This window comes from Scyliorhinus canicula, chromosome 4, assembly GCF_902713615.1.
Source record: "Scyliorhinus canicula chromosome 4, sScyCan1.1, whole genome shotgun sequence".
Taxonomy (NCBI): domain Eukaryota; kingdom Metazoa; phylum Chordata; class Chondrichthyes; order Carcharhiniformes; family Scyliorhinidae; genus Scyliorhinus; species Scyliorhinus canicula.
In genome coordinates, this window is record NC_052149.1 from 127,397,206 (window position 1) to 127,415,889 (window position 18,684).

Below are 18,684 nucleotides of genomic sequence, written 5' to 3' on the forward strand. Positions count from 1 at the left end.
TTGTGTTAAAACAACAATTTTATTCTATATTGAATAAGGATAATATTACAATTATCACTGATAATATATTTAAAATGAATTTATAAGAATGGTAATGTGTATGAAAAGGAAGAAAGGTAACTTTATTGAAAGGAGAAGCATTTTGTATATTTCTGAGGAAAAGAAGACATATTTATTTAAACACAATAACCCCAATTTGGCCTGTTCAACCACAGCTCCCCCACAATTGGTGCCCACGTTACTGTCCCCTCAGTAAACACATCACCAAGTCACTGAGTAACCCCAGTGGGTGGGCACTATGGTCAGTCAGTCCGTTTCTGACCCTTCCTCCTGACGTCCGTGGATGACTATTCCACCCCAGCACTGAGTCTCTGAAGCAATGTCTCTTTAAACTGGATTTCTGGCTCCATTCCAGTCTCGTGAAGCCTGCCACACAATCTTTCCCCAAACAAATCTCAGCTCTTCTCAGTTCCTCTCACAGGGAGCTCAAGGTGAAGCACACTTTGTCATATTCAGCTTGTTTACGGAGCTCTTGATGGTGTTTTCCCATCTGTCATCAATCAGGTGTTATTCCCATCAATGAAACTTCATCTTCTGATGCTTCAGGTGGCCACAGCAGATAAGATTACTCAGCGACTTGCTCTGTAATCCAAGGTCACCGAATGCCGGAGAACAGCAATTCTAATCAACAAAAACAACTTATTTTAATATTCCAGTTTGAGAAAGTGGAAAAACAAAAGTTTTAGTCTAAACAAAGCTGTGTGGCCAGTACAGAGAGAAACAAGATTGAGAAAAACAGGTCACTGCTGATTATTATTGATTAATTATCAAAGAACAATCATAGCTGATTGTCATTTCATTTCATTTCATTTCATAGCTGGGTTAAGATCAGTGTTTATCAAGTGAGAAAATAATGACCCCATGTCTGCATGGTCCCACAGTCCAAAGAGATGCACGTTGGATGGTTTGGCCATGATCAATAGGTGGGATTTCAGGGATAGGGCAGGGGAATGGGCTGAGGTGGGTGTTCTTTCGGAGGGTCAGTGCAGACCCGATGGGCTGATTGGCCTCTTTCTGCAGTGTAGGGAATCTATAGATGGGAGCTGGCAGCATTTGAATTAGTGTCAACTGTTGTCAAACATTTTAAAATAAAAAATTCCAGTTGTGAACTTTGTCAGGAACCAAGCCTCAAATCTTTGAACTTTGTAAGAATTGTAATTTATAAAATCAACATTGAAAAAACACTTCCTCATGTGTGTGAATCTGTTTTCAGATTTAAAGTCCCAGATGTTTATCAGCACATATTCTTTATCTGAGAAAACATCATCGTTTTTCAAAGGTCTCTTGTTAAACAGTCTGATTGTTGTATCTTCGGCATCCATTCAAACTGTGCTTTCTGGACAGAAATCAACTCCAACCTTATAACTTCAAACTTTGGTTTGGTTAATTATATTGTACTTTAATCCAACTCAGAATCCACCTTGTGAGGCTTTGAACTCAGATTGCTGAAACTTCACAAACAAATGACAATTTAGAGAAGGAAACACATTGAGCTCACACACACAAACTCTTCATTACACACAGACACACAAATATAAAGATTTGTATATTTCCATTCTTATAACATTTATCTGAACAAATTAAAACTTTCAGCTAAACAAAACTTCAAGTATCAGTGGGGGAGGGGGGGAAAGGAATGTTCGAGATTTTCACCGACAGGCACAATCTAAACGACCGAAACTCCCATTTCCTCAGCCCCTGTCTGTCACTGGTCATAAACCCCCCGAGGGGTAACCCTCTCTCGCTCTCTCTCTCTCTTTATTTCTCTCTCCAGTACACAAGCTTCAGTGACTTACATCAACCTACATTTTCCTGTCATTGTTGATGTTACGTTTAGAGTCCGAATACAGTCATTGCTTTCTTTCTAGGAAATGGAGCACTCTGTGTTTCACATCTGTCACGGCACCTGACACTAGGAAAGGGTCAATACCGTTTTACTGCACCGCATCTCTCACTGCACCTGACACTAGGAAACGGTCAATACCGTTTACTGCACCGTGTTTCTCACTGCACCTGACACTAGGAAATGGTCAATACCGTTTTACTGCATCGGGTCTCTCACTACACCTGACACTAGGAAACGGTCAATACCGTTTTACTGCATCGGGTCTCTCACTACACCTGACACTAGGAAACGGTCAATACCGTTTTACTGCACCGGGTCTCTCACTACACCTGACACTAGGAAACGGTCAATACCGTTTTACTGCACCGGGTCAGTCACTACACCTGACACTAGGAAACGGTCAATACCGTTTTACTGCACCGTGTCTCTCACTATACCTGACACGAGGAAATGGTCAATACCGTTTTACTGCACCGAATCTCTCACTATACCTGACACTAGGAAACGGTCAATACCGTTTTACTGCACCGGGTCTCTCACTACACCTGAGACTAGGAAACTGTCAATACCGTTTTACTGCACTGGGTCTCTCACTACACCTGACACTAGGAAACGGTCAATACCATTTTACTGCATCGGGTCAGTCACTACACCTGACACGAGGAAACGGTCAATACCGTTTTACTGACCGGGTCAGTCACTACAAATGACACTAGGAAACAGTCAATACCGTTTTACTGCACCATGTCTCTCACTGCACCTGACACTAGGAAACGGTCAATACCGTTTTACTGCACAGGGTCTCTCACTATACCTGACACTAGGAAACGGTCAATACCGTTTTACTGCACCATGTCTCTCACTACACCTGACACTAGGAAGCGGTCAATACCGTTTTACTGCACCGTGTCTCTCACTATACCTGACACTAGGAAACGGTCAATACCGTTTTACTGCACCATGTCTCTCACTACACCTGACACTAGGAAACGGTCAATACCGTTTTACTGCACCATGTCTCTCACTACACCTGACACTAGGAAACGGTCAATACCGTTTTACTGCACCATGTCTCTCACTACACCTGACACTAGGAAATGGTCAATAATGATTTATTGCACTGAGTCACTCGATCTGAAGCGGAATAAATGAAACGATTTTCCAACAAATGACATTCATTAATAAGTTTAGAGAGCTCTTTCTTGACATGATTGAAATTGTTGTCAATATTATCGGCATGATGGAAACCTTGGCCAAGGATAGTTTCAGAGGTGACAATCCCAGCAATGATAACAGTAACAGCTTTCACAGATATTCATTGCTGAACAGGACATGGAGAGATAAGAAAACCTCAACTGATGAAATACAAAATCAGTTCATTTATCTCACGTCAAACCCATACTTGGGTCGAGCACGGTGACGCAGTGGTTAGCACTGCTGCCTACGGCGCTGAGGATCCAGGGTCAATCCCGGCCCTGGGTCACTTTCTGTGTGGAGTTTGCACATTCTCCCCTTTTCTGCGTGTGTCACCCCACAACCCAAGGATGTGCAGGGTAGATGGATTGGCCACGCTAAATTGGCTTTTAATTGGAAAGAAATAATTGGGTACTCTAAATGTTTTTAAAAACCCATAATAGGTCCTTACATGTTGCAGCATTTCTCTAGACTGGTCTTAGCTCTGTCATGTGTCTATTCACAGCTGTATATGGTCAGCACTGTACTCAGTCCCTTGTTCGATCTTTCGATACCAGTCCTGTCAACTAAACTTCCAGATTGGAACAGGCAACATAGCCAACAGCTCACAGTTCACCATCTACAACTGAATCAAAGAAGTGACAGAAACACTTCCAAGTTTCCTGAGAGGGAAACTTCATTGTCTTCCCTCTGAACAGATAGAAGCTGGCAGAGATCACACAGGGTTTACCAGGATAGTGGACATCCCCATGGTGCAGGGTGCCATCGACTACACACACAGTGTGACGTACCTATGTACACGGAATGGATTGTGAAGCATGATGTACCTGTGTACACAGACTGGATTGTGAAGTGTGATGTACATGTGTACACAGACTGGATTGTGAAGTGAGATGTACCTGTGTACAGACTGGATTATGTAGTGTGATGTACCTGTGTACACAGACTGGATTGTGAAGTGTGATGTACCTGTGCACACATACTGGGTTGTGAAGTGTGATGTACCTGTGTACACAGACTGGATTGTGAAGTGTGATGTACCTGTGTACACAGACTGGATTGTGAAGTGTGATGTACCTGTGCACACATACTGGGTTGTGAAGTGTGATGTACCTGTGTACACAGACTGGATTGTGAAGTGTGATGTACCTGTGTGCACAGACTGAATTGTGAAGTATGATGTATCTGTGTACACAGACAGCATTGTGAAGTGTGATGTACCTGTGTACACAGACTGGATTGTGAAGTGTGATGTACCTGTGTACACAGACTGGATTGTGAAGTGTGATGTACCTGTGTACACAGACAGGATTGTGAAGTGCGATGTACCTGTGTACAGAGGCTGGATTGTGAAGTGTGATGTACCTGTGTACACAGACTGGATTGTGAAGTGTGATGTACCTGTGTACACAGACAGGATTGTGAAGTGTAATGTACCTGTGTACTGTAGCCACCTAAAATGGACACTGAACTAAACAAAATGGAGAATCGCTAAGACTGCAGGGAAAAACAGTTTAGCCAAGGCAAGCAGCCTGCAAACACTCATTAGCATTTTGCAAGCAGCAAAACCAGTTTCTGGCCAGGTGGAAGATCTCAAACCAAAGGTGATAATGGCAGAACGTTTTACATACTAATGAGGCAGTCCAGATCTAGGCACACACAATGGCAACATTTGGGTTTGAATAAGATACTTGAGTGGATGTCCAGACAGAGCGGCACCAGAAGTATCCACTATAGAAACCGCCCCCACCATCGAGAAAGACCCTCACATTGGAGGAATTCAAAAGATATCGATTGGAAGCGATCCAATCGATACCTGAAGGTAAAGCCCGCCCAGGAAAAGGCAAGGACATTGGGGACCCCTATAAAAGTAGACCCCCACACATGGTCCTGTCTGTTGTTTCGTGCTCCGGCTTTGACCAAGAACTCCATCCTGTATCCTGACTCCGGCCGTTGAGCACCAGCCGCCGAACCGTAAGTGCCAATACGATGCTCGCTACGCGAACCAAGCCCGCTAGACCCCCAGTGACCAGCACGCTTTCTGAAGGTTGCAGACCAAGACCGGGACGAAGGCCTCGCTCCCTGACCTTGCCTGTTCCTGTGTAGTTAAGTATTCTGATTGCTTAGTTTAGTCATAGCTTAGTCCCTTAGTGTGTGCATGCGTATTTATTATAATTGTATAATAAATATTGATCGTTTGGAACTTACTAATCGGTGTATCGTTTTATTACTTTGAACCTGACCTTGGAATATTTGTGAGGTGTCTATACGGCATCTGGCGACTCCTGAGCTGAAAAATACATATACAGAGCCTAGTGGTGTTAAGCACACGGCCTTTAACAGAGGCAAGTTAATACACCCCAATAAACGCGTTTTGCACCCATAGCAAAACATGCAACAGTACACAGACTGGATTATGAAGTGTGTCTTCATTGGTAACGAGTCATTTTTAAAATTGTAAATATGTTATTTCGCTGATCGTCATGTGAAAAATTTTTATTTTTGCTTTTGTTCCATCCTTGCACATTTTCATTATACTCCAGTTGGACACTCAGGGGGAAGGATGGAGCTCAGGGAGGTGTGTATCTGAGAGGAAGGTCGGACACTCAGAGGGATGGATGGAGCTTAGGGAGGAGTGTATCTGAGAGGAAGGTCGGACACTCAGAGGGAGGAATGGAGCTCAGGGAGGTGTGTATCTGAGAGGAAGGTCGGACACTCAGAGGGAGGGATGGAGCTCAGGGAGGTGTGTATCTGAGAGGAAGGTCGGACACTCAGAGGGATGGATGGAGCTCAGGGGGGTGTGTATCTGAGAGGAAGGTCGGACACTCAGAGGGAGGGATGGAGCTCAGGGGGGTGTGTATCTGAGAGGAAGGTCGGACACTCGGCGGGAAGGATGGAGCTCAGGGAGGTGTGTATCTGAGAGGAAGGTCGGACACTCAGAGGGATGGATGGAGCTCAGGGAGGTGTGTATCTGAGAGGAAGGTCGGACACTCAGAGGGATGGAGCTCGGGGAGGTGTGTATCTGAGAGGAAGGTCAGACACTCTGAGAGATGGAGCTCAGGGAGGTGTGTATCTGAGAGGAAGGTCGGACACTCAGAGGGAAGGATGGAGCTCAGGGAGGTGTGTATCTGAGAGGAAGGTCGGGCACTCAGAGGGAAGGATGGAGCTCAGGGAGGTGTGTATCTGAGAGGAAGGTCGGACACTCAGAGGGAAGGATGGAGCTCAGGGAGGTGTGTATCTGAGAGGAAGGTCGGACACTCAGAGGGAGGGATGGAGCTCAGGGAGGTGTGTATCTGAGAGGAAGGTCGGACACTCAGAGGGATGGAGCTCAGGGAGGTGTGTATCTGAGAGGAAGGTCGGACACTCAGAGGGAAGGATGGAGCTCAGGGAGGGGTGTATCTGAGAGGAAGGTTGGACACTCAGAGGGATGGATGGAGCTCAGGGGGGTGTGTATCTGAGAGGAAGGTCGGACACTCAGAGGGATGGATGGAGCTCAGGGAGGTGTGTATCTGAGAGGAAGGTCGGACACTCAGAGGGAGGGATGGAGCTCAGGGAGGTGTGTATCTGAGAGGAAGGTCGGACACTCAGAGGGAGGGATGGAGCTCAGAGAGGTGTGTATCTGAGAGGAAGGTCGGACACTCAGAGGGAGGGATGGGGCTCAGGGAGGGGTGTATCTGAGAGGAAGGTCGGACACTCAGAGGGAGGAATCTCAGATGGAAGGAGGTTGCTGTCCATTCTCTCCTCCTTGTGCTGCAGCCCAGGTATCAGTGTGAAGCCTCTGGCTATCTCAGCCTGGCTGGCCTCGTCCATCCGGAAATGATTGAATGTCCTGACCCATCTGGAGAGAGTGTCAGTGACCAGCTTGATACATAGATTACATAGAATTTACAGTGCAGAAGGAGGCCATTCGGCCCATCGAGTCTGCACCGGCTCCTGGAAAGACCACCCTACCCAAGGTTAACACCTCCACCCTATCCCCATAACCCAGTAACCCCACCCAACACTAAGGGCAACTTTGGACACTAAGGGCAATCTATCATGGCCAATCCACCTAACCTGCATATCTTTGGATTGTGGGAGGAAACCGGAGCACCCGGAGGAAACCCACACACACACGGGGAGAATGTGCAGACTCCACACAGACAGTGACCCAAGCCGGAATCGAACCTGGGACCCTGGAGCTGTGAAGCGATTGTGCTAGCCACAATGCTACCGTGCTGCCCACTGTGGACATGTGATTGAGACACTCCACACAGACCCCCCTCTGACCCCTGGGCCGATCCGGACACTAAATTGTTGAGGGTGACCGTGCCAATTAGAGCCAATGGCATTGGGTGTCTAGCCACACAGTTGGAGATGGTCTCCGGCCCAATCATTCGGCCTGTGCAGGTCACAGTCTCCCGGGAATGGCGGAGGGAGACACCTTCAGCAGTGAATTCTCGGTTTGGATTCCAGGTTTCTACTACCTGTCGTTTTTCGAGTCGTAACACTGTTGATCATTTGAATTCAAGGCTTTATCAAGCTGCATTTCTATGTTTGAGGAATGATGGAATTGAAGCTCTCTCTGCTTCTACACACCCTTCACCATCTTTCCATTACTTTTCCTCCGAAAAACCATCATCTCAAACTCCTTGACATTGAATTGTGTCACTCACCTATCTGTCCCTTCACTCATCTGTCTCTACTCTGCCCAAGTCTTTCACTCGTCTCCTCCCTGTTTGTGAAACATCTCCTTCTGTGTAATCGGCACATTCCAATTCTCGGGGGGAGTGGCTGAACTTTGTGATGTGGAGGATTTGGGGGGTTCAGATTGGGGTCAAAGATGAGGCCAATGTTGTAAAGAGTCTGGTTGAGCAGCAGACAGCTCAGGGAGAGGGATGGAGTTTGTATCGGGAGCTGAAGGCGATGGCTTTGATCTTCCCAATGTGTTTCCCAGTGAGCCTGGCTCCTCAGTCCTGACTGCTCTTAGCTGCTGTTCTTGTCACTGATTGGACAGTTATTGTTAGAGATTCAGACCACAGCAGAAACCCCCAGTGTAAAAAATAACAGCAAAGACTGTCAGATCGGAAGATTGAAACGTAACCAACAGAGGAAGTGAAAGAAGGGGCTCAGAGCAGCTGGATGTTTGTTACTGACACGGGAGAAAACTGTGAACCGTGTCCACTACCTCGAATCTTCCAGCACAGAAGGAGGCCATTCTGCCCATTGTGCTGTGACTTACCCAATTAGTCCCACTCCCCCTCTCTATCCCCATAACCCAGCAAATCTTTCCCTTTCAGGGATATCTCCAATTGCCTCTTGTAGACCTGGGTCCACAGCACGAGACTGTCCCTAACCTGGCTCCAAATTGGCATCTAATTCATTCATTGGAAGACAAAATGCCTGGGCTGGGAAATGGAGCTCAGGGCTCCGAACATTCCCTCTCCCCTCCTGAGGGACACTTCAAGCTGGGATACAGTTCCATGGAGCCTCACAGCACAATGTGGGGGAGGCCGTGGTGTAGTGGTAATGTCACTGGACTAGTAATCCAGAGGCCCAGGCTAATGCTCTGGTCACAGGTTCAAATCCCACCATGGCAGCGGGTGGAATTTAAATTCAATAAATAAATCTGGAATTAAAAGCTCGTCTCAGAAATATTGACCATGAAACAATTGTCGATTGTCGCACGTACCCATCTGGTTCACTAATGTCCTTTAGGGAAGGGAATCTGCCGTCCTTACCTGGTCTGGCCTACATGTGACTCCAGACCCACAGCAATGTGGTTGACTCTGAAATAGCCACTCAGTTGTATCAAACCGCTGAAAATTCTAAAAGGAATGAAACCGAACAGACCACCCGACATCGACATAGACCCCAGAACAACAACGGCAAACCCAGCCCTGTCGACCCTGCAAAGTCCTCCTTCCTGATATCTGGGGGCTTGTGTTAGAATTGGGAGAGCTGTCCCACAGACTGGTCAGCAACAGCCTGACATAGTCACACTCACAGAATCATACCTTACAGATAATGTCCCAGACACCACCATCAGCAGAGGTGGCAGCACAGAGGTATACAGTCAGGAGGGACAGCCTGCGAGTTGTCAACATCGACTCTGAACCCCATGTAGACTGATGACATTAGATTAAACATGAGCAAGGAATCCTCCTGTTAATTATCACCTACCGCCCTCTCCCTCCGCTGATGAATGAATGCTCCTCCATGTTGAATACCACTTGCAGGAAGCACTGTGGGTGGCAAGGGCACAGAATATGCTCTGTGTGGGGGACTTCAAGGTCCATCACCAAGAGTGGCTTGGTAGTACCACCACAGACCGGGCTGGCTGGGTCCTGAAGGACATAGCTGCTTGACCGGATATGATGCGACTGATTATGGAACCAACACAAGGGCAAAACATACTTGACCTCATCCTCACCAATCTGCATGCCACAGATGCCTCTGTCAGCACACTGTAGCAATGCTGGCACTGTTTGTACCCCTTCCCATACCCTCAGCAGCCAGACCATCTGCTTCCTCATTTTAAACACTGCAAGTGAACCTAACCATCGGTAATTCCTCCTTACGGAGGCAAAGCATCACTGGAGATTTGGAAGATGCTGCAGCAGGCCCATTAATGATATATCAATTGTGTTTGCTGTATAATTTTCATGCCCACGCTGGCGTGCGGCGCAGAATGCATTCACGTTGCAGTCGAGGGACCGACATATGGCATTCTGTTTGACGCCTGGCGCCGGCAACGATTTCAAGTTGACATGCGATTCTCAGCCCGATCACATTTCCCGATTCAGGTGCTGCTAGAGGGAGAATCCCGCCCGTTATTTTAGCAAACATTCCCTATTTTTATACTCCATTCCCTTGAAATAAAGATCAAATTTCCATTTGTCTTCTCTATTACCTGCTGAACATGCATATTAGCTTTTTGTGATTTATGTACGAGAACCTCCAAATCCCTGTGTGCTGCAGCTTTCTGCAGTCTTTCTCTATTTAAATAATATTCAGCTCCTTTATTCTACCTACCAAAGTGTAGATTTTCACATTTCCTATATTATATTCTATCTGTCAGTTTTTTGCCCACTCCCTCCCTTAGCCTGTTGATATCCCTCTGTCGACACTTTGGGCGGGATTCTCCGACCCCTCGCCGGGTCAGAGAATCCCCGGGGGGCGGGGTGAATCCCGCCCCACCACTCTGACGCTGGCTGCCGTATTCTCCGCCGCTGGTTTTTGGGCAGGGATCACGCCGCGCCGGTCTGGGCCGTTGGTAGTGGCGCCCCCGGCAATTCTCCAGGCCCCGATGGGCTGAGAGCCGGCGGTTTCTGGCCAGTCCCACCGGCGTGAAATGGACATGGTCCCACATGGTGGGACCTGGCAGGTATTGGCTGGTGCAGTCCTTAGGGGGACGCGGGGGGCCTCCATGGTGGCCTGACCCGCAATCGGGGCCCACCGATTTGCGGGCGGGCTTGTGCCGTGGGGGCACTCCTTCCTTCTGCTCTGGCCCCTGTAGGGCTCCACCATGGCAGGCGCGGAGAAGACACTCCCATGCACATGCGCTAGAATACGCTGGCCGGTCTGCGCATGCGCTGAACCACGCCGGCAGTTCTGCGCATGCGCTAACTTGCACAGTTCCTTCACCGGCTGGTGTGACGCCAACCCCTCCGGTGCTGACCTAGCCCCCGGAAGTGCGGAGAATTCCGCAACTTCCAGTCGGCCCGACGCCAGAGTGGTTCACACCGTTTTTTTACACCGGCGTTGGGCCATTGTGCGGATTCAGGAGAATCCCACCTTTTGTGTCTTCCACACCACCTGCCTTCCCACCTATTTTGTGTCTCTGCAAACTTGGCAATAGTACACTCACTTCCCTCGTCCAAACTCAGAAACATACATGGAAAATAGAAGCAGGAGGAGGCCATTCAGCCCTTTGAACTTTCTCCCCCGAGTTCATTATGAGTTTAACACGCTGACCCCGCCTTCCCCCATATCCCTTGATCCCTTTATCCCCAGATCTATATCTAATTCCTTCTTGAAATTTCACCAGATTTTGGCCACAACTACTTTTTGTGCTAGTGAATTCTATAGATTCACCATTCTCTGGGCGAAGAAATCTCTCCTCACCTCAGTCCTAAAAGGTTTACCCATTATCCTCAAACTATGACCCCTAGTTCTGAACTCCACCACCATTGGGAACATTCTTTCAGAATCTCCCCTTCTTATACTCTTAGAAATGTATTAGTTTCTATGAGATCCCCTCTCACTCTTCTAAACGTCAATGAATATAATCCTAACCGACTTAATCTCTCCTCATATGACAGTCCCGCCATCCCTGGAATCAGTCTGCTAAACCTTTGCTGCACTCCCTCCATAGCAAGAACATCCTTCCTCAGATAAGGACACCAAAACTGCACACTAAATTCCAGATGTGGCTTAACAATGCCCTATAAAATTATAGTAAAACATCCCTATTCTTGAATTCAAAACCTCTCGCTATAAAGGCCAACATATCATTTGCTTCTTTCCTGCTTGCTGTACCTGCACGCTTACTTTCAGCGACTGATGCATGAGGACACCAAGGTCTCGATGCTATCCACCTCTGCCAGTTTACACACATTCAAATAATAGTCTGCCTTCCTATTTTTGCTACCAAAACAGATAACCTCACATTTATGCACATTATACTGCATCCGCCGTGCATGTGCCCTCTCACGCAGCCTGTCCAAATCCCGCTGAAGCATCTCTGCATCCTCCTCACGGCTCACCCTCCCACCCAACTTTGCACCATCTGCAAATTTGGAGATAATACATTTAGTCCCATCGTCTAAATCAGTGTTTTTCAAACTTTTTTCTAGGTTCCCATTTTTACCAACCGGCCAACATTTGCGACCCACGCCAGCCAACCTTTGCGACCCACGCCAGCCAACCTTTGCGACCCACGCCAGCCAACCTTTGCGACCCATGCCGGCCAACCTTTGCGACCCATGCCGGCCGACCTTCACGACCCACGCAGCTGATCTTTGTGACCCACACCGGCCGACCTTCGCGACCCACCATTTTCTCTTACCCTGTTTGCTGCTGACAAAATGGAGGAATCGCAATCACACCCAAAGCATGTGATGTTGGCATTCGGGAGGCGTGACCTGCTCTCTGCCTCTCTTCAGGCAGGCAGATTACATAGAATTGTTTAAAATATCTTCTGCGTCTCCGATTGCGCAAATTCGTGGGCAACAGCCGCAGCAGCCGGCTTTTAACAATGCCGGCTGCAAGCGGCTTTCAAAAAGGCCATAACCATATTTTAAAAATTCGACAGCACTGCGCATGCGTACCGCTCATCGGTGTGCATGCGTATAGTTTTGTGCATGCGCACTGATGAGCAGTCATGTATGCGCAGTGCAGTTGCATTTTTTTTATATGGTCGTGGCCTTTTTGAAGGCCGCCAGCAGCCGGCATTGTTAAAAGCCAGCTGCTGCGGCTGTTGCGCACGAATTTGCGCTATCAGAAGCGCCACGATGGACAGCTCTCCGACACACCCGATACCAACCTGCGGGTCGTGACCCCGACTTTGAAATTGCCTGGTCTTAATATATAATGTGAACAGTTGGGGTCCTAGCACAGATCCCTGCCGTACCCCACTAGTCACTGCCTGCCAATTGGAAAAAGACCCATTTATTCCAACATTTTGCTTCCTGCCTGCTCACTAGCTTTCTGTCTATCTCAAGCCATTACCTGCAACCCCATGCACTTTAACTTTACATAGTAATCTGCTATGTGAGACCTTGTTGAATACCTTCTGAATGTCTAAATAAATCACATTCACCAGTTCTCCCTGGTCAACTCCACTAGTTACGTCATCAAAGAATTCCAGTAGATTTGCCAAACATAATTTCCCTTTCGTAAATCCATGCTGACTTTGTCTGATTACACCACTGCTTTGCAAATGCTGTGCTATGAAATCCTTGTTAATGGACTTCAGCAACTTCCCTGCTACTGACGTTAGGTTCACTGGTCTATAGTTCCCTGTTTTCTCTCTACCTCATTTTTTCAATGGTGGGGTTCCATTAGCTACCCTCCAATCTGTAGGAACCATTCCAGAGTCCAAAGAATTTTCAAAATTGATCTACTATTTCTCGGGCAGTTTCTAAAGAATTCTGGGATGAAGATTTTCAGGCCCTGGAAATTTATCTGCCTTCACTCCCTTAATTTCCCTCAAATCATTTCTTTACTAATACTAATTTCCTTCAGCTCCTCACTGAAACTTGTGTTTCTCAGAACTTCCGGTACATTATTCATGTCTTCCTTTGGAAAGACAGAAGCAAAGTATAAATTAGTTCCTCAGCTATTTCTTGGTTCCCCGTTGCTATCAAGCTTTTTCTCTTTACACACCTATAGAAACTTTTACAGTCACTTTTATGTTCCCCGCTAGTTTACTTTCATATTATATCTTCCCTTTCTCGATCGATCCCTTGGTCTGCCTTTGTTGAATTTTAAACTGTTCCCAATCCTCAGGTCTATTGATTTTTCTTGCTAATTTGTATGCCTCTTCTTTGAATCGAATATTATCTCTAATTTCCCTTGAAGCCATGGATTGGCCACAGTTCCCATTCTATTCTTGCACCAAATAAGAATAAACAACTTTTGGAGTTCACCTATTCGTTCCTAGAATGCCATCCATTGCCTATCCGCTGTCCGTTTCAGTAATGTTTCCCAGTCCGTCATAGCGAACTCATGTCTCATACAATCATAGTTAACTTTAGGGCAATTCAGGAACCTAGCCTCAGAATCAATTCCCTCACTTTCCATCTTGATGAGGAATTCTATCATATTATGGTCATGCATCCCGAAGGTTTCTCGCACATCTAGATTGCCAACTAATCCTTTCACATTGCACAACACCCAGTCCACGATGGCCTGTTTCCTTTGTCTGATTAAACCATACTTTCCAAATGCTATGCTATCAAATCCTTGCTGATGGAACTTCCTTACTACCAACATTCGGTTCATTGGTCTATAATTCCCTGTTTGGTTGGTTCCTCAATGTATTGAAAACCATCCCGTATATACTTCAGAAGTTCCTCCTCTATTGTACTAATTTGACTCACCCAATCTATGTGCAGATTAAAGTCATCCTTGGTCACGCCTTGGAGTCATGTCTCCATAATCCTAACTATCATATCCCTTTACATGCATCTGCGCAACTAATTTGTCCATTTTATTTTGAATGGTCCACGCGTACAGGTACAAAACGGTAGCACGGTAGTAGGGCAGCACGGTAGCATAGTGGTTAGCACAAATGCTTCACAGCTCCAGGGTCCCAGGTTCGAATCCCGGCTTGGGTCACTGTCTGTGTGGAGTCTGCACGTTCTCCCCGTGTGTATGTGGGTTTCCTCCGGGTGCTCCGGTTTCCTCCCACAGTCCAAAGATGTGCAGGTTAGGTGAATTGCCCATGCTAAATTGCCCTCAGGGTCCAAATTTCCCTTAGTGTTAGATGGGGTTACTGGGTTATGGGGATAGGGTGGAGGTATGGGCTTGGGTAGGGTGCTCTTTCCAAGAGCCAGTGCAGACTCGATGGGCCGAATGGCCTCCTTCTGCACTGTAAATTCTATGAAAAAAAACCCTTAACGCTAGTTCTTTCAACGTTCCTTGTCCCGTCCCTACAATTTTTTACAGTGTTATTATCTGATACAAGCCATTGATTTCTCTGCTTATCACTTTTCCTACTCTTCCTGCTGACTTTTTCTCTTGTTCATGATTCCCCCTGCTTTGAATCCTTACATAAGTTCCCACCTCCCTTTCATATTAGTTTAACCCCTTCGCAACTGCTCTAGCAAGTAACGCCCCCCCCCCCCACCCCCCCCCCCCCCCCCCACACCCCCCCCCCCCCCCCCACACACACACGAAAAACATCAGTCCCGTTCTGCCCAGGTGTAACCCGCCCAGTTTGTGAAGGTCCCATCTCCCTCAAAACCAATCCCAAAGCCCCAGGAATCTGAAACCCTCCCCCTCACACCATCTCCTCAGCCACGTATTAATCCGATATATCCTGCTATTTTTACTTTGACGTGGCATTGGTAATAATCCTGAGATCACTACCTGTGAGTTCTGACTTCTCAACTTTATTCCTAACTCCCTATATTCGGCCTTGAGGACCTCATCGTTTTTTTACCTATGTCATTGGTACCGACGTGTACCATGACCATTGGCGGTTCACACTCCCCCTCCAGAATGTTCTGCAACCTCTCTGAGACATCGTTAACCCGAGCACCAGGGAGGCAATATACCATCCTGGAGGCTCGTTTGTGACTACAGAAATGCCTATCTACTCCCCTTACACTTGAATCCCTATAACTATTGCATTCCCACACATTTTACTCCTCCGCTCTCCAGCAGAACCAACCGTGGTACTAACAAATTTGGCTGCTGCGGCTTTCTCCTGCGAGGTCATTCCCCTCAGCAATATCCAAAGCTTTATATCTGTTTTGTAGGGGAATGGCCAGAGGAGATTCCTGCACTGTCTGCCTAGATCACTTGCTCAGCCTGCTGGTCACCTTCCTGCCTGTGGAATCTGTGCCTGCGGTGTGGCCACTTCTATACATGCTATCCATGATACTGTCTGCCTCACGGGTACTCCACAGTGTCCTCAGCCACTACACCAGCTCTGAAACCCGGAGCTGCAGCTGGAGACACTTCCTGCACACGTGCTGGTCCTGGGAATTAGAAACGTTCCTGGTCTCCCTCATGGAGTAAGAAGAACAGACCGTGGCTTGGAGCTCTGCTGTCATGCCTTACCCTTTAAATTAAATTTATCTTTTTAATATCAAATAATATTAACTGGTATTAACCAATATTAACTAAGTCCCTTCTTCTCTGCTCTTGCTCATAGAATATATAAATATATTCACCCAATCAGCTCTTTTGATTTCCTGGTTCTGCTTTCAGATTCACTCCTCCTTTATCCTCCAAGCTTCGTTCCCTAACTATTGTCTTTTTCAGTTATTTAACTTTCAACTATTTAGACACAGTGTCTCATACTCATCAATCAATCAGCATGTTGCTTTCCTGTCATGTCCAAGTCGTTACTATATATATTGTAAATAATTGTGGACCCAACACTGATCCCTGTGGCACTTCACAAGTTCATAAGTTCATAAGATATAGGACCAAAATTAGGCCATTTGGCCCATGGAGTCTGCTCCACCATTCTATCATGGCTGAAATGTTCCTCATCTGCTGCCTACTCTGTTACAGACTAAGAGCTGAATTGCGAAATCAGCCAGAGCATCTCCTCCCTCGATCACATGACCTAGGAGAGGGAGTAGGCAAGTTAGCCTCCCAAGCAATGTGATGATGGCTGATCCCATCATAGCCCCAACTCCACCGTCCTGCCCGTTCTCCATAACCCTTCAGCACATTACCAATTAAAATTCTGTCTAATTCCTCCATAAATTTGCTCACTGTCCCTGCATCCCCTGCACTCTGGGGTAGCGAATTCCACTGATTCACAACCCTTCGGGAGAAGTAGTTTTTCCTCAAATCTGTTTCAAATTTGCATTGGAGGCTGTTCAGAGGAGGTTCACTAGATTGATTCCAGAGATGAGGAGAGATTGAACAGTTTATAAAATTTACAATGCAGAAGGAGACCATTCAGCCCATTGAGTCTGCACCTGCCTTATAAAGAGCACCCTACTGAAGCTCACATATCTACCCTATCACTGTAGCCCAGTGACCCCCACTTAACATTCTTTGGACACTAAGGGCAATTTAGCACGGCCAATCCACCTAACCCGCATATCTTTGGACTGTGGGAGGAAACCGGAGTACCCGGAGGAAACCCACGCACACACGGGGAGAACGTGCAGACTCTGCACAGACAGTGACCCAGCAGGGAATCGAACCTGGGACTCTGGAGCTGTGAAAGCAACTGTGCTAACCACAATGCTACCGTGCTGCCCTATACTTTAGGTATATTATACTCTAGGTATACTCTGGTATAGGTTTAGGCCCATACTCTCCAGAGTTTAGAAGAACAAGGGGAGATCTAATTGATTTGATTTAATTTATTGTCACATGTACCGAAGTACAGTGAAAAGTATTTTTCTGCGGCCGAGGGAACGTACACAGTACGCACATAGTAGACAAAAATAATAATCAACAGAGAACATTGACACATAATTGTACATCGACAAACAGTGATTGGTTACAGTGCGGAACAAGGAGCCAAACAAAGCAAATACATGAGCAAGAGCAGCATAGGGCATCGGGAACGGATCCCCCGAGGAGGAGTCGTTGAGGAGTCTTGTAGCTGTGGGGAAGAAGCTGTTCCTATGTCTGGATGTGAGGGTCTTCAGACTTCTGTACCTTCTGCCTGATGGAAGGGTCTGGAAGAAGGCAATGCCTGGGTGGGAGGGGTCTCTGATAATGCTGTTTGCCTTCCTGAGGCAGCGGGAGGTGTAGACAGAATCAATGTGGGGATGGCAAGTTTGTGTGATGCGTTGGGCTGAGTTCACCACACTCTGCAGTTTTGTGCGATCTTGGACTGAGCAGTTGCCATACCAGGCTGTGATGCAGCCGGATAGGATGCTCTCTATCGCACATCTGTAGAAGTTTGTGAGAGTCGATGCAGACATGCCAAATTTCTTTAGCTTCCGTAGGAAGTAGACATGTTGTTGGGCTTTCTTGACTGTAGCATCAACGTGAGTGGACCAGGACAGACTGTTGGTGACGGTGACCCCCAGGAACTTAAAGCTATCGACCATCTCCACTTCGGAGCCATCGATGCAGACGGGAGTGTGTGTCGTGCTGCGCTTCCTGAAGTCAATGATCAGTTCCTTGGTCTCTCCAACATTTAGAGAGAGGTTGTTTTCAGTAACCAAGCAACCAAGTGATTTATCTCCCTCCTGTAGTCTGATTCGACGTTGATGCATACAAGATGCTAAAAGGTATGGATAAAGTAGACGTGGAGCTGATGCTTCCTCTTGTGTTTTTCCTCAAATCTGTTTTAAATTTGCTACCTCTTATTCTAAGATTATGACCTCTCGTTTTAGAATGCCCACAAGAGGAAGCATCAGCTCCACCTCTACTTTAGCCAAAAATGCCAACTGAATGATCAATCTCAGTCTTCTTCTGAGATCCCCAGTATCTCAGCCAATTTCATTTATTCCATGTGATATCAAGAAATGACTAAAGGCACAGGATACTATGAAGGATTGGAACCAGCTGCTTCATCAATGATCTTTCTTCCATCATAAGGTCAGAATTGGGGATGTTCGCGGATGACTGGACAATGTTCAGCACCATTCACGATTCCTCAGATACAGAAGCAGTCCATGTCCAAATGCAGAACTAAACAATATGCATGGTTGGGCTGACAAGTTGCAAATAACATTTGTGCCATACAAATGCCAAGCAATGATAACTGCAACGCCAAGAACATTCAAGAAGCTTAACACCATCCAGGATACAGCAGCCAGCTTGATTGACACCCCATCCAACAAGGTCAATGGAGTATGTCAGTGAGATCGTGACAACCATTTCAGTGAAGTCAGGGATAATAGATCAATGAGGTCAGGGGTAGTTTGGAATGAAACTGGGTCTGGACCCAC

The 18,684-nt window shown here is 46.9% G+C and overlaps 1 long non-coding RNA gene across 1 annotated transcript in view; it reads right to left on the minus strand.

The window, feature by feature from the left end:
- LOC119964993 overlaps positions 1 to 18,684 on the minus strand; it is a 23,013-nt gene continuing 4,329 nt past the window's right edge. Inside the window, exon 2 of the long non-coding RNA XR_005460414.1 lies at positions 1 to 681. This is a non-coding gene — a long non-coding RNA (uncharacterized LOC119964993). The remainder of the gene's footprint in view (positions 682 to 18,684) is intronic.